This window comes from Saccostrea echinata, unplaced genomic scaffold, assembly GCF_033153115.1.
Source record: "Saccostrea echinata isolate AGI-Se365-2 ecotype Australia unplaced genomic scaffold, CSIRO_AGI_Sech_v1 ptg000052l, whole genome shotgun sequence".
In the NCBI taxonomy this organism is placed as follows: Eukaryota; Metazoa; Mollusca; class Bivalvia; order Ostreida; family Ostreidae; genus Saccostrea; species Saccostrea echinata.
The window spans coordinates 13228023-13242144 of NW_026889801.1; positions in this window are offsets into that span (position 1 = coordinate 13228023).

The following is a 14122-nucleotide window of genomic DNA, read 5'->3' on the forward strand; positions in this document are numbered from 1 at the left end:
GACACAGTCTAACAGACAAATAGACAGGTGGACAGGACAAAAACTGTATGCCCCCCGGATCTTCGATTACAGTAGCATAATAAAATGTCGGCGTCTTTGGGTTTTCGCATTGGCCTTAAATCTGAAAATCCGAAGGATTAAATATTACAAGGTGCATTACGATACGCTTTCACATCATGTTCTATAACCCAGAGCATATTGTCTGCAAAGATAAATATTTAATTCAGTATTTAATTAGCTATGCATAATTATCTATGTTGTTTTAAAAAGGAAATATAAAAAAAAAAATTGTTTTATATTTTTCGATGTAGAGATATACAGAAAATGTTTTCCAATTTTAAGTCCTATCGCAATACACATTTAAAAAAAAAAGTGTGTGTTGGGGGGGGGGGGGGGTCATTACATTTTTGCTGGGATTCGCTAATGTATGACCGTAGAGAAACAAAGAGTGGGGAGGGTGCAAGCAGCAACTAAATCAAAATTTACATATTAAAACTACAACAAAAGACTATTTTCAGAAGGTCTGCCCCCCGTACAATCCGTACAACGGACCTGTGAGAAAAATACTGATCCTACATTCAGAGTCCCAGGGCACCAGGAAAGAGTGGCAAAAAGAGAATATCGGTTTATTTCAGTCTATAAGTCGAATCAAAATATCTTTTCCTCAAGAGTCTTCTTTCTTTGAGTTCTTCCCAGTGATCGTGTGATTTATTTCATTTAATTTACGTTCTGTACTGGACTTGGAAAATGAGGACATCTTTAGGTTCCTGAGCTGGCCTTGAAGCCCGCAGAACAGATTTTCTGCTTTATGATAAATTCAAGTGATATGTAATTCGGTATTAATTTTTGTGTTGATTTTATTAATGTTAATTTCATCAAGAAATATGAAAAATTAATGTTTTAACTATACATAGTGAGGCATTTTTTGTGTGGAACGATTATTTTGGGGTTTTCACGATTTTTTCATATGGTACACATGATGAGTAAGTGCAATAAATATAATTTGTGGAAAAAATGTCCAACAAGCCCCGGGGTTGAATATCGGGGGGGGGGGGTCTGTCCACAAGTACCTGTTGTCAAACCCGTAGAAAACAATTTCAGTTTTTTTTGGGAAGGGGGGGGGGGGCAAATAGAAATTTCCACAGGTACTTGTACTCGATTTTTTCCTATGGTACACATGATGAATAAGTGTAATAAATATAATTTGTGGAAAAAAAATGTCCAACAAACATTGGGGTTGAATTTGGGGGGGGGGGGGGATCCTGTCCACAAGTACCTGTGGAAATTTCTTGATACATAAACAGAATTTAAATGCATGTATTAGACATCTTTTGAAGGGGAGATGGCACGGCCGTAATTAAAAGTTATATAGAGACTAGGAAGAAATGAACTGTCATTAAATTTTGGTTAAGAACTATTACCTAAACTCTTCACTTTCACATTTTCAATTACAGATTCTTGTTTTTAAAAAGCTATACATGTACATTTATATGTATCTATTAGATGCATAAATTATGTTATTAATCATTTTATCTTAAAGGAAAAGTAAAAATCTCAATCAAACTTGTTCCGCATATTACGCTCTCTGATTCATTACTCAACAGATGCTTCTTATACATGTAAAAAGGGAAGACTGCAGACTGCAGGTGTGATAAATTCACAGCATGCAGCTCCAGCCTTAATTCCAACTTTGTTCCAAAATATTATTATTCAACGCGAAAAATTAGAATTAGCCGAAAGAATATTTTGAATCACTTCGGAAATGCTACCGTAACACCAGACTGAGTTCACAATATCGAGTGATTTTGATTGACAGGTGTAGCGCCGTTGTGCATGGATTTCGTGTAACTATACATGTACTGCAGATTGTGGTTGAAAATAATAAACAAACAGATCTAAAGAAAAGATATTGTATACTGTACATATATTTGTTAAGAACCAGTTCATTCATGAAACGAATTTAGTCGTATTATGTGGGCCCATGTTAGATTTGACAGGTTGATTTACTAGTAGAAATTCAATGGACCACAGTCATTTAGGGTATTCCGAATCACCCCGCACATCGCGACTCTCGGTAATTTACCTTACCGCTGTACCTCGCACGACACATGCACAGGTGTGACAACCAAACAGTCATTATTAGTAAGGTCTATACTTATTGCATACAACAAATAAAGAGGTAAACATAATGCGTTAACTAAAAGAATTAATTATTTTAATTCATTAACTTCCTATCCTTTTCGAAGAAAATGCCCGTGTAGAAACGTTTTTCTCATCGATGTCGTGGCGTTGTTGGTGGATGAAACATGGCATATAAGGTATCGATAGAACGGCAATTTTATAAGCTTTTGTGAGTATTATTTGTTTTTTATAACACCTCAAAAATATACTAGTTATGGCCGCATTTGTAGCCCCCTACAGTTTCGAACCACGTGTGTACATGCCCCTAGTCAAATAAATTGCACACGCTACATGTATACTTGTTATATGTCAGATTATTATTTTTTTTATAACATTGTTTTTCTTAAATGCAAGGGGTATGAAAGTAATGATTTGACAAAGCAAGAGCTATTATAAGACTATCCCGGGTCCCGGTATACACTTGATCAGTGTTGATCAATGTTCATATGTACGAGTACACGTATGCAAATAATTCGATAGCTTTTGAAGATTTCAACATACATTTTTGTAACACGCATATTTGTAATAACCACTTTATATACAAAACAAAATTTCATTTTCTTATATGGTAATACGGACGTTGTAATAGATCTGACTGAATGCTTGACATGCCTGTTTCAAAAACGTTTCCTAAGTTATCTGTTATAAATTTAGAAGTTCGTAAGATTTATCACAGCTGTATCGCGAAACAATCTTATCTAAAAAAAAAATTATAAGTCATTTCTTAAGTTGTGTCTTTAAGGACTAATAAAATAACATTCCCGCTCTATATACAACTCTCAGTATGGTGTATATTTTTAGATTCAAAAAGGAAGGGTGCGAGGATTGGGGATTGCCCCCACTTTTAAAGGATTTGGACACAAGTATGCTTAACTTTGCGAAGTGTGTTGCTAGATCTAAGCATTCACAGACACACCCTTTCAAGCCATCTTCCCTTCCGAGCACACGATATTTGTATTTTAATTTTTAAACATTGTTCTAGGTGTTATACATTTACTTTATTTTGTTCTTATAAGGTATCTACATGTAAATAAAATTTTAAAATGAATGCTTCGTAGCGAACACATGCGAGTTTATATTTTTCAAACAATCTTTGACAATTACTACACTGCATGTACGCGTTAGTTGTTTGTGCGGTGTAGAGCAACTATCAGAGTACACAATGTATTTCAACATCGAGGTGCCCGCGGCTCTCTGTGGCCATGTGTATGTAAACGAGGACTGGACTACAAAACTTAAAGACACAAAGCGGCAGAGATGGATGAAACTGTTTGCTATATTACAAAGACTTGAATTATACATGTAGTACATGTATATTTGAAGGAATTTTTATTTATGTTAATGTTTATTTAATTCTATAAATAATAAATGGACATTCACAAGAGTGATGGTAAAAATAATATGTGCGTAGCATGCGTAGTTATTACAATTGTTTACCGAAGCCCCCATTCAATTATAATTGCAGATGAATTAAAATACAACAACACGGGATAGAGCAATACTTTTTTTTAAATGTATTGTTGCGTGAACAGACAAAAACAGCGATTAAAATTCAAAATGATTTTTATGCACCAGTGTTTGGAATTAAGATTATAAAAGATCGGTAAAGTAATCTTACTGATTCGATATAATTAAAAACATAACTTTCCATTAATTAATAGCTCTTTGTACAAAATTGACATTATATGCGATCACAAATACTAGCTTTGTTTATGGCCACAGGTGGCTAGTACACTGGTGACCTCGATCAACAGCGTGGGATTTGCGCGTTGGGTTACATAACTAAACATCGAGCTGAACATGGAGACCGTAATATGCATACAGCTAATGATCGTGGATTATTCAATGCATACAGTTTAAAATCACTTACAAAGTTTGTTGTAATAATAAACGTAGAATTATAGATTTAATATTCTCCGCTTTTGAACACTCTTAACCTAATTTAAAAAAGAAGAAAAGAAAGACTAGTTGTAATAAATAATTTAATAGTGAGCCATAAACCACGTTTTAAACCTTATTAAAAAGAAAATTAACATTAAATACCGCAGGGTATATTATTGATAGCAAGTCTGTTTAAGTTATACACATGAAGAGGTCTGATTTCCTTGCCGAATGAAAAACGTTACCTGTTTACCTGGCCTGCTTTCTAATACGTATTACGCAATACCCACGGTATACTCGAACAAAACAACATTTTCATTAGATCAAAAAGGTGTAAAAGAACAATTTTGTTCCCAAGATCCAGATCGAAATATTTACCGTTTTTGAGTTATAAAGCAAAAACTTTTAAGGGCCCAAGATCCCTAATCATAGGGGTCAGCCCCTTTTAAATAGTATAATTTGAAAGCCCTTGCAATTATGCACAACTTTTGTTCTACATGTCTTAACAAAATATTTCTAGTTTTCAAGATATAAAGGAAAATATGTCAAATTTTTTGCTGTTTTCCGCGTTCTAACTTTTGACCCCTCTCTAGCGCCATTTTTAATGCAAAAATCAAAAAACAAAAACCGATGTGCACAACTTCAATGCTTCCTCTTTTCAATTTCAAAGGGTTTTGTGCTCCAATTATAACCATTTCTGAGCCTTTGTCTGGAAATCGGAGGCATGCAAAATTCAATCAAAGGGGAATAACTCGCGAACAGAAGGTAATTTCCGAATTGTATTACGGTATTCTGACACTGTTTTGTAAAGTCTAAAAGCTCTGAAAATTTGAACAAAATCTGTTTAAAAATGAGGAAGATATGAAGCGTCAAAGTTGGCGTCTAGGAAAAAAAAAAGAATAATAACTAGATGCGATCTCGTTGCGAGCAACGAGTGGGTCTTCCGTCCGATTTTTGATAAGATGAGATCAGAAATTGACAGAGATTTTTGTTCGAATATAATGATAAAAATAAATTTTTAAGACGAAAATTTTGCTTCAGTAGTGTGTATTAAAATATTGATCATTAAAGAGTTATAGATTAAAGACTTTCGACCCGTTCTGGCCCCTATTTTGAGGGGCCAGTCCTTTTTTCTTGGCATCGTCTTATATCTCTCATGATTTTGAACATTTTTGTTTAACAACTATTCTGAAATTTCTTTTTCGTTTCCGAGATATATGCAAAGAAATATTTAGGGGCTGGCCCTTCAACTCCTTAATGGGGGCGTTTAGCAGAAATGAAAAGGTAACATATTGTTTAAAACCTTATTTTGAACATCTTTTATTCAACACTGCTTATCAAAATATTTCCCAATTTCGGGATATAGAGTGCCAAAGATTTGTCATTCTGGCCCCTTGTGGCCCCTAATTATGTAACATGTGATGTGAATATTATAATATATAGTTGTTAATTGTTGAGATAAACATGTTTGCTTCTGTAATGAATTACAAAATATTGAGCATTAAAGAGTTATTCATCAAATACTATCGGCCCATCTCAGCCCCTATTTTGAGTGGCCAGTCCCTTTTTCTTCATATCACTTTAAAGCTCTTATAATTTTGAACATTTTTTGTTCAACAACTATTCAGAAATTCTTTTTCGTTTCCCAGATATTTGCAAAAGAAGCATTTAGGGGCCGGCCCTTTTACTCCTTATTGGGGACGTTCAGCAAAAAATAAAAGGTTGCATATTGTTCAGAACATTATTTTGAACATCTTTTGTTCAGTATTGCATATCAAAATATTTCACATTTTCGAGGTATATAGCGTTAAAGATTTTGCATTTTGGCCCCTTATGACCCCTAATTATGTAACCTATAATGTGAATATCATAATATGTAGTTGCAAATCTTAAATATTAACATTTTTGCTTCAGTAATGCATTACATAAAATTGATTGTAAACGAGTTATTGATTAAAGACTTTCGGTCCCTCTCGGCCCTTATTTTGAGGGGCCAGCCCCCTTTTCTTCATACCACTTTAAAGCTCTTATGATTTTAAACATTTTTTGTTCAACAACTATTCAAAAATTCTTTTTCGTTTCCGAGATATTAGCAAAAGAAGCATTTTGGGGCCGGCCCTTTAACTCCTTATTGGGGACGATTAGAGAAAAATGAAACGTTGCATATTGTTTAGAACATTATTTTGAACATCTTTTGTTCAATATTGCTTATCAAAATATTTCCCACTTTTGAGATATAAAGCGTCAAAGATTTTGCATTCTGGCCCCTAATGGCCCCTAATTATGTAACATATGATGTAAATATTATAATATATAGTTGTAAATTGTTAAGATAAACATTTTTGCTTCAGTAATGCATTAGAAAATTTTGATCGTTAAAGAGCTATTGACTAAAGACTTTCGGCCCCTCTCGGCCCCTAATGTGATGAGTCAGTCCTTTTTCTTTGATATCATATAAAAGATCTTGTAATTCTACACAATTTCTATTCAATATGTTTTTAGAAAATCTCCATCGTTTTAGAGATATGATAAAAAATGTCTCGAAAATTCACTCATGATTCATGTCCTAAATTTCGACCCTACCGAGCTTCCATACTAGGTACTTCCGGAAAATTTGAAAACCCAGGTGCAAAACTTCAACATGTCGTCTATAATCTCTGAAAATTTCAGCGCTCTAGCTTTTGCCGTTTTTTAGTTTTTGTGTCGACAAAATGGTTATCTGAAAATCGATTAAAGGGCGATAACTTCCGACCGGAAATGAATTTTAAGGATTTGAGCAAAAAAGGATCATCTTCAGATCAAAAGGCATTACCCCTGAAAATTTCATGAAAATCGATCGAACCGTTTGCGAGATATCTTCTGCACAAAAATTGTAAAGAAAAAGTGGAATAATAATAATAATAATAATAAAAGTGAAAAAGAAACAATACAATAATAGAAGGGTCTTCCGTTGGAGACGGAAGACCCTAATAATAATCTTAATCATAACAATCAGTAGAAGGTCTTCCGTTGGAAACGGAAGACCTTAATAATTTCTTTAATTCATGGTTGATGATGCATATTTCAGTTCGATGTTGCGTAAATTTCATGTAAGTATCTCGTCAGACTTTAAAGCAAAGTGTCAGGAATATGATGTACCCTCAGAATGAAAATTCACATAAAATAATCTCTATGGAGTAAGACCACCACTTGTTCAAATTATTGCAAGACATCCTTTTCTCATGGATACCATGTACCCTTGAAAAGGAGGTTGATCTATCTGCTGCCACACCTACTGCATGGATCTTTCTAAACCGTTGAAATTGTGTGGAAGGGGGGGGGGGGGCTTGGACATTCCTTTTGAAAGTCCCAAATGTGTTCAATGGGATTTAGATCCGGGTATTTGGCAGGCCAGTGCATCACACAGATGCCTTTTTGTCAACACTTAGACCCTCCTTGGGCGTTACGCAAGTAAGTGTACCTCTTTAAGGATGTTTCAGACTGTTTGAGATGATATTGGACTGCCATGAGCACCAATTTGTTGCCAATTTCTTACCATTGAAGTTGCTGCTTTAAATGTTTCTAAAGTGGTTCAGGACCATGTAACAATCTTTTAACCTGGCTGTGACGCGAAACCTTGGCCTCGGACGAAGATCCAGATCACTTCCGGTTTGGTTAAATTTGGTCCAAAGCTTTCAAACTGGGATAAGTTGGCGATAAAAATGAGACATAACCGATAGAAAAATGTGTTTAAATGGATTTTTATACTGGTTGTTAATTTTTAAAAGTAATATCAAGGACAAATAAACAGTAAATTAAAAGTTTGTAAAACGTGTCGTAAGGATGATCCAGATATCAAAATTCCAACGGCTCTCCCTCCTTTCTTCAATGGTCATTTTGCCCATGTTTTGTGTTTTTTAGTTAAACCAGTTGTTAAAAATTGATAATGGTCACAAAAAGAAGCTGATTACACAAAGCACGTGTCGCAAAGTACAGATTTATTGTTTTTAAGCTTCGTCACGGGACATTGGTTTTCATCGGTGATAAGTGATTTTCTTTCGACGATTGTTGAGAAGACTCATTGGCTATAATAATTTGAAAATATCATAATATTCCATCATGTAGTTTTTAAATAAATGCATTTATTAGAGTGAACACTTAGAAGTTTTGTTAAGTGTAGATTAGTTCATAATGTAACCTTTATATGATAAAATGTTCTCAAAGTCTGTTGTGCTTTTTTTCCTTGAAACACCCGCTTGCGTAGGTTCTCGTCACAAAGGTATCAATTACTTAGAGGAAGAAGTAAGGGATCCGCAGGGGGGGGGGGGGGGGGATCCGGACCCCACCTCAACACCCACCACTTGTATGAAATTCATACAGTAAAAATACAAAAAATATGAAGGGGGAAGGGTTAAGAAAACTTTGTAAAGTTTGTATGATATGTAGGAAGGTAAAGTGACACCCCCTTTCAAAATAGGTATTTCAGGTTGGGGTCATCCTCGCAAGCCAGGGGTCCTGAGTCAACATGTTGCCGTTGGACCCCTGGCATATTTCATTCAATATTCGTGGGCTTGCTTCTCTCATTGAGAAGCACCAATCAAATTAAAGCTTTCATAAATAGTTAGATAAGGATTCAGTTGACACCTCAAATCCACCTGTTACAAGTTGTTTATCATAGAATTGCTTAATGTGGTTGGTTGAGAGATAAGAAGAACAATCAAGATTAAGTGTAATTTTTCCGAAAGACGTCGCTACAGTCAGCCGACAAATATTGAATGAAATATGCCAGGGGTCCAACGGCAGCGTGTTGACTCAGGACCCCTGGCTTGCGAGGATGGGTTGGGGTTAGTTTTCTTTCTTTTAAAAAAGATTTTCTCCTTTAGGTCGATCTTTTTTTTTGTTTTGAGTTGGTATGGAACACCTCACTCCCTTTTCTGGGAAAAAATTACAGAAAAATTCCTCAATTGCGCTGTTACATTTTTCCGCGAGTCGACATTGCTTTTCCGCGAAAAATCCTTCTTTACTGTGAAGTACTAGTATTTTCTTTTCTTTTCTGCGAAATCCTCTATGAAGCAGGTAGTACCTTTTGCTCCTTGTCCACCACGGGGATGAATTAATGTGAAAGTTAAAACATGCTGTCTGTTCAATAACCCGTAGATCCTAATATATTCGTGTCGGAACAAGCTGCATTTTTTGAGAAAAAAAAAGATATTAATAGCTGATAATTCGATGTTGAAATGTTTCCGAAACTGCTGAAAGAAAAGAATAAACGAAGGTTCGCATGCATTCCTTTTTTCAAGAATGGGCTCTGCCTCTGGACAGCGCAAATAAAGTATTATAATATAGAAACAGTTAAACTTATGTAAATCAATCCACAGAAAAGCAATGTCAAGCATTTGCGGAAAAGTAAACTGTGTTTTTATTTTTTTTTTTTATTTTTTTTTAATTTTATTTTATTTTTTAAATATAATGCAGATAAGCAGGATGACCAAAATCTTGCGAGCCATACTGACATAGTATTACACACAAAATCATTTTCTTGAACATCTGCAATGAAAATCCAAGAAAAAGTCTTACGGTCTTTAAGTCTTTTTTGCAAAGCTTGGCAATTACGGTTCGTCGAGTTAACAAACAAAGCCAATAACTTTGCTTGTTTCAATGCGAGGCGCTGAAAGTGAGAAATCCGCTAAGAATGTACTGTACATATACACCCCTTTTTTCCCCTTATGATTCAAAAATTTTCAAAGCAAACCATACCAATTGATTTAAAGATTTGTCTTTAGTTATGAAAAATAATTTAGAAAGCATGATATGCTATCACATATATACCAATACATCGAAATGTACGTTTATGAAAATGAGCTTTAATTAACGTACATAATAAAATATACACGTAAGCTGGATTTATTTTAAAACATGACGTAAAATTCTTGTTCATGACGTCGCATAAAGCAACATCAAAATATCACAGCGTTATCGTAAACTATGCTACCTTTACGTTTACATAAAACAAAAATAAAGCTTTGTACATGCATATATTGATAATTTCATGAAAATATATGCTCTCTCAAAGAGTTTTGAGAAGTATTATTTAATTTTGAGACGGGGCCGAATTTTGCACCAAACGCACCTTGTCCTTTGAATTAATCATAAATATAGAAGCTTCCCTGTAAGTTTTCTTCTTATTGTATGGTTCTTGGGTGGATTTTTGTATGACTTTACTCTATTTTTACCATTTCTCAATTCGTCCTCCCTTTGAAAAGAGGGATTGGTCATGAACTGACATGTTTTTTCAAAGTCATGGAAAATTTGTATTCACATCATGTAGTGGGAAAAAAGTATACATGTAACATTAGACTACAAAAAGTTAGTTTTTTAAACAATTTTTTTTTTTTTGGGGGGGGGGGAGATATTGATTGGAGGTATCATCTGGATTGAATGGATTGAAAAGGCTGTTTACATTGTGGAAGCATACGAACTGTTCCATATCAACCAAGTTGGAGTCAAGGGGTAAATTCAAGATAAATTGTAAGCATCAAATATTCCATGCTGCACTTTTAGAAATTTTAAAGCATATACTTTATGAAATGCATGTACATATAATTATATGTAGAAATCTCATTATGTTGCAACTTTTTATATTGTTTCCATCGTAACTGCTACATATTAGCTTGGATACATTTAATTACCTACAAATTACTGCATGATATGTGGTTAATCTGTATTAAAATAATTTTTATCAGATTTGATCAGTAAATGGAAAGTAATGATAAGAAATGATTGCTTTTTGTGTTTTCTGGACATCAGGTTTTGCTAAAATACATACTTTTTGTTTCCATAGAAACATTACTTATACCTTAGATTCCCAAAAATGTCTTGACATTTTACGATAGCTAAGGAGTTGTGGTGTATGAAATTAGTGTCAGTTGACATCAAGCTGGATACAGGAATTTACACCCTAAACTCAAAAATGTGATAAAATCTTGTTTTTTAAACTAATGAAAATCACGTCTATTTTGAATATTGGTAAAAATATAATGAATTCTTTCTATCAAGATATAAATTCATATTTGAATAAATTAATAAAGATATTTAACACTCCCAATGTTAATAAACTGAAAATGATTTACGAAAAATGTATACCTTTAAAATGGTGCCATTTTAGCTGTAGAATGTGGGCATGCGTTTCCACGGCAACGAAGGTGCATGGAAACCAAAATTTTGATGTTTTTATTAAAGTTGCATCATCACAAGTCACTATATCAAATTTCATAAAAATCTGTGACTATGCGTGCCGACCCCCCTATACAAGTGTTTAAGTCATTACAGAGAATGGCTTTTAATAATTAATTATATCCAAGAGCCAGAACTCTGGTAACTGCATTTATTTTGTCTTTATTATATAAACATTACACGTATTTAAAAAGATGTGTTTGAAATTCGTACTCCAGATTAATATCGGCACAGGCTACTGCGGTATCACTAAAGGGTGAATGGAACGGCTTCACTCAATAAATGGTTAATAATAAATTTATTATTTAATGATTGAATATATCATACCTTTCTGATTGGCTGAAATCCAAGATTGTAGGAATAAATCCTACGTTTTCTTCACCTGCAAGTGACATTCTAGGTGAACATAAGAACTTTTTCTTACATTCGACGAAAAAAAAAATAGATCGGTAAATTTCAATTTCATAAAAATAGTTTTGGGAATTTATTTCACTTGCACGCGTCTTTCACATGGGTTAACATTACATTCAGACATTAAGAATCAGGGTGCGTGTGGTTGTGGGACTGCAGGGGGCCTTCCTCCTCCCCTTCTTTTATATATATTTCTATTTAAGAAATTCTTCAAAATCATATGTCAGTTTTGAATATTTTTAATATTCTAATAATCCAAACAACCAAAATGAATTTTAATTACCACATTTAAATTGGATTCCGAAAATTCATAAAAAATCCTTACAAACAAAGAAACAAAGCGGGTTCCAGTAAATGTTTAAGCAAGCCTCTTTCTTTACTCCTCACTAAGATATTAACAGTGGTGAAGGAGAAACTTCAAGAGTACTGTGCAACAATATATTCGAGAAGTGGTGTAAATCAGATGTGAATAATTCCAAGGAACTTTTGGGAAATTTGAAATCACAAGATTTTACCAAAATCAACAGCTTAAAAACTTACGACTTTTCAACTTTATGCACAACCTTTCCCCACGATAAATTAAAGTCCAGGATTTTTGATATCATTGACAGCTGCTTTCCCAATAAAAATGGAACTCGTAAATATACTTACCTTTTCACTGGTCTTTTGCAAAATTATTTTGTTAAAAACATTCTGATTGTACACACAAGTACTCTGAAGTTGACATTAAAAATATGCTTGAGTTTCTGATTGACAATATCTCTGTGGTTTTTGGAGACAAGGTCTTCCAACAATCTATTGGAATTCCCATGGGTACCAATTGCGCCCCGTTATTAGCAGACTTTTTTTAAAGAAGAATTTGTCCAAAATCTTGTACGTGAAAAGAAAAAAAAACACTTGCTGTGACCTTCAACTCGACATTTAGATATATCGACGACGTATTGTCAATTAACAATGGCTATTTCCATTTATCATGTCGATACGATATATCCTGGTGAGTTTGAGATAAAAGATACCACAGAGTCTGACACATCAGTTTCATATTTGGATATTTTACTTGAAAAATACATTAATAGTAATCTAACAACCAAGCTTTATGATAAACGTGATGACTTCAACTTTTCAATCGTCAACTTCCCTTACTGATGCAGCAATATACCTTCATTACCTGCACACGGGGTATATATATCTCTCAGTTGATTCGATACGCAAGAGCATGCTATACGTATGTACAATTTCTAAAACGAGGTAAATTATTCACATGTAAGTTGATGAAACAAGAATATCAGCTGTCTCGTTTAAAGTCATCATTTCGTAAGTTCTATGGTCGATACAATGATTTTGTCAGCAAATACAATTATCATTGAGTGAAATGCTGACTGACTTTTTTCATACTAATTGTTAGGCCATTATCTACACACTGAATTGTCGACGGATTTTTCTGTTATTTCCTGATCATGGCAAGGAGCACACGCCGGGTGAGACCGGTCGGCAGGGGATGCTCACTCCTCCATGGCACCTGATCCCACCTCTGATGTTTGGAGGTCCGTGTTTGCTGTGCTCCTATTTTGTATTGTTTAACGGATTTTTGATCTTGAATACTCTTCGTTATCTGTGTGTGTAAGGAGGGACGTTGAACAACAAACAATCACACAAACAAAACATTTTGTAAATGCCACCTTAATTTTTATTACATTGTTTTAGTTTTTATATAAAAGGGAGACCCCCCCCCCCGCCTTTATTGTTGACTAGTTTGTATATATGTTACCTGGTGATCTCCTATCCTCTAAATGTACATATATCCTCTAAATATACACTCATCAATGAAAATCATGAAATTTTATGGAGATCCCGTTCCCTGTGTGATATTAGATACGTATTAAAGAAGATAGGTGATCATGACGAGCAAAAAGCCTATAGTGTGACAAACATGAAGGTGAAAAATTAAATCTCAACTATATCAAAATTTTCCTTGATATTTCATCTAACATTAAAATAAACTTTATGAGAAATCTCTACAATTGGCAAAAATCTCGCGAAGATTGAAAGTATTTGCTTATGAAATATTATACACACCCTAAAGGGGCCAAAAACAGTCATTTTCTCATACTATAACACTATTTTTAGATATAAGTTGGTCTTCGCTCCATTTTTTTGAAAGTTAATCTTCATAGTTTTCATAAAGAAAAATAATTTTTGGTCAACAAAAATATGGAGCAATGATCCACTATACCTTAAAAACATACTTTTATGACATAACATTCGCATCTTTTCGAGAAATACTTGAAGTCCATTAAGTCAAGGGTCATATTACAAACATAATTTAAATGCCACTATTCACCAGGACTTGTGTAGTCTATTGGCTAGAGTGCTAGTCTCGAAAGAAAATGATCCCCAGGATTTTTATTGCTAGGGTTCGAATTCCACGAATACCACA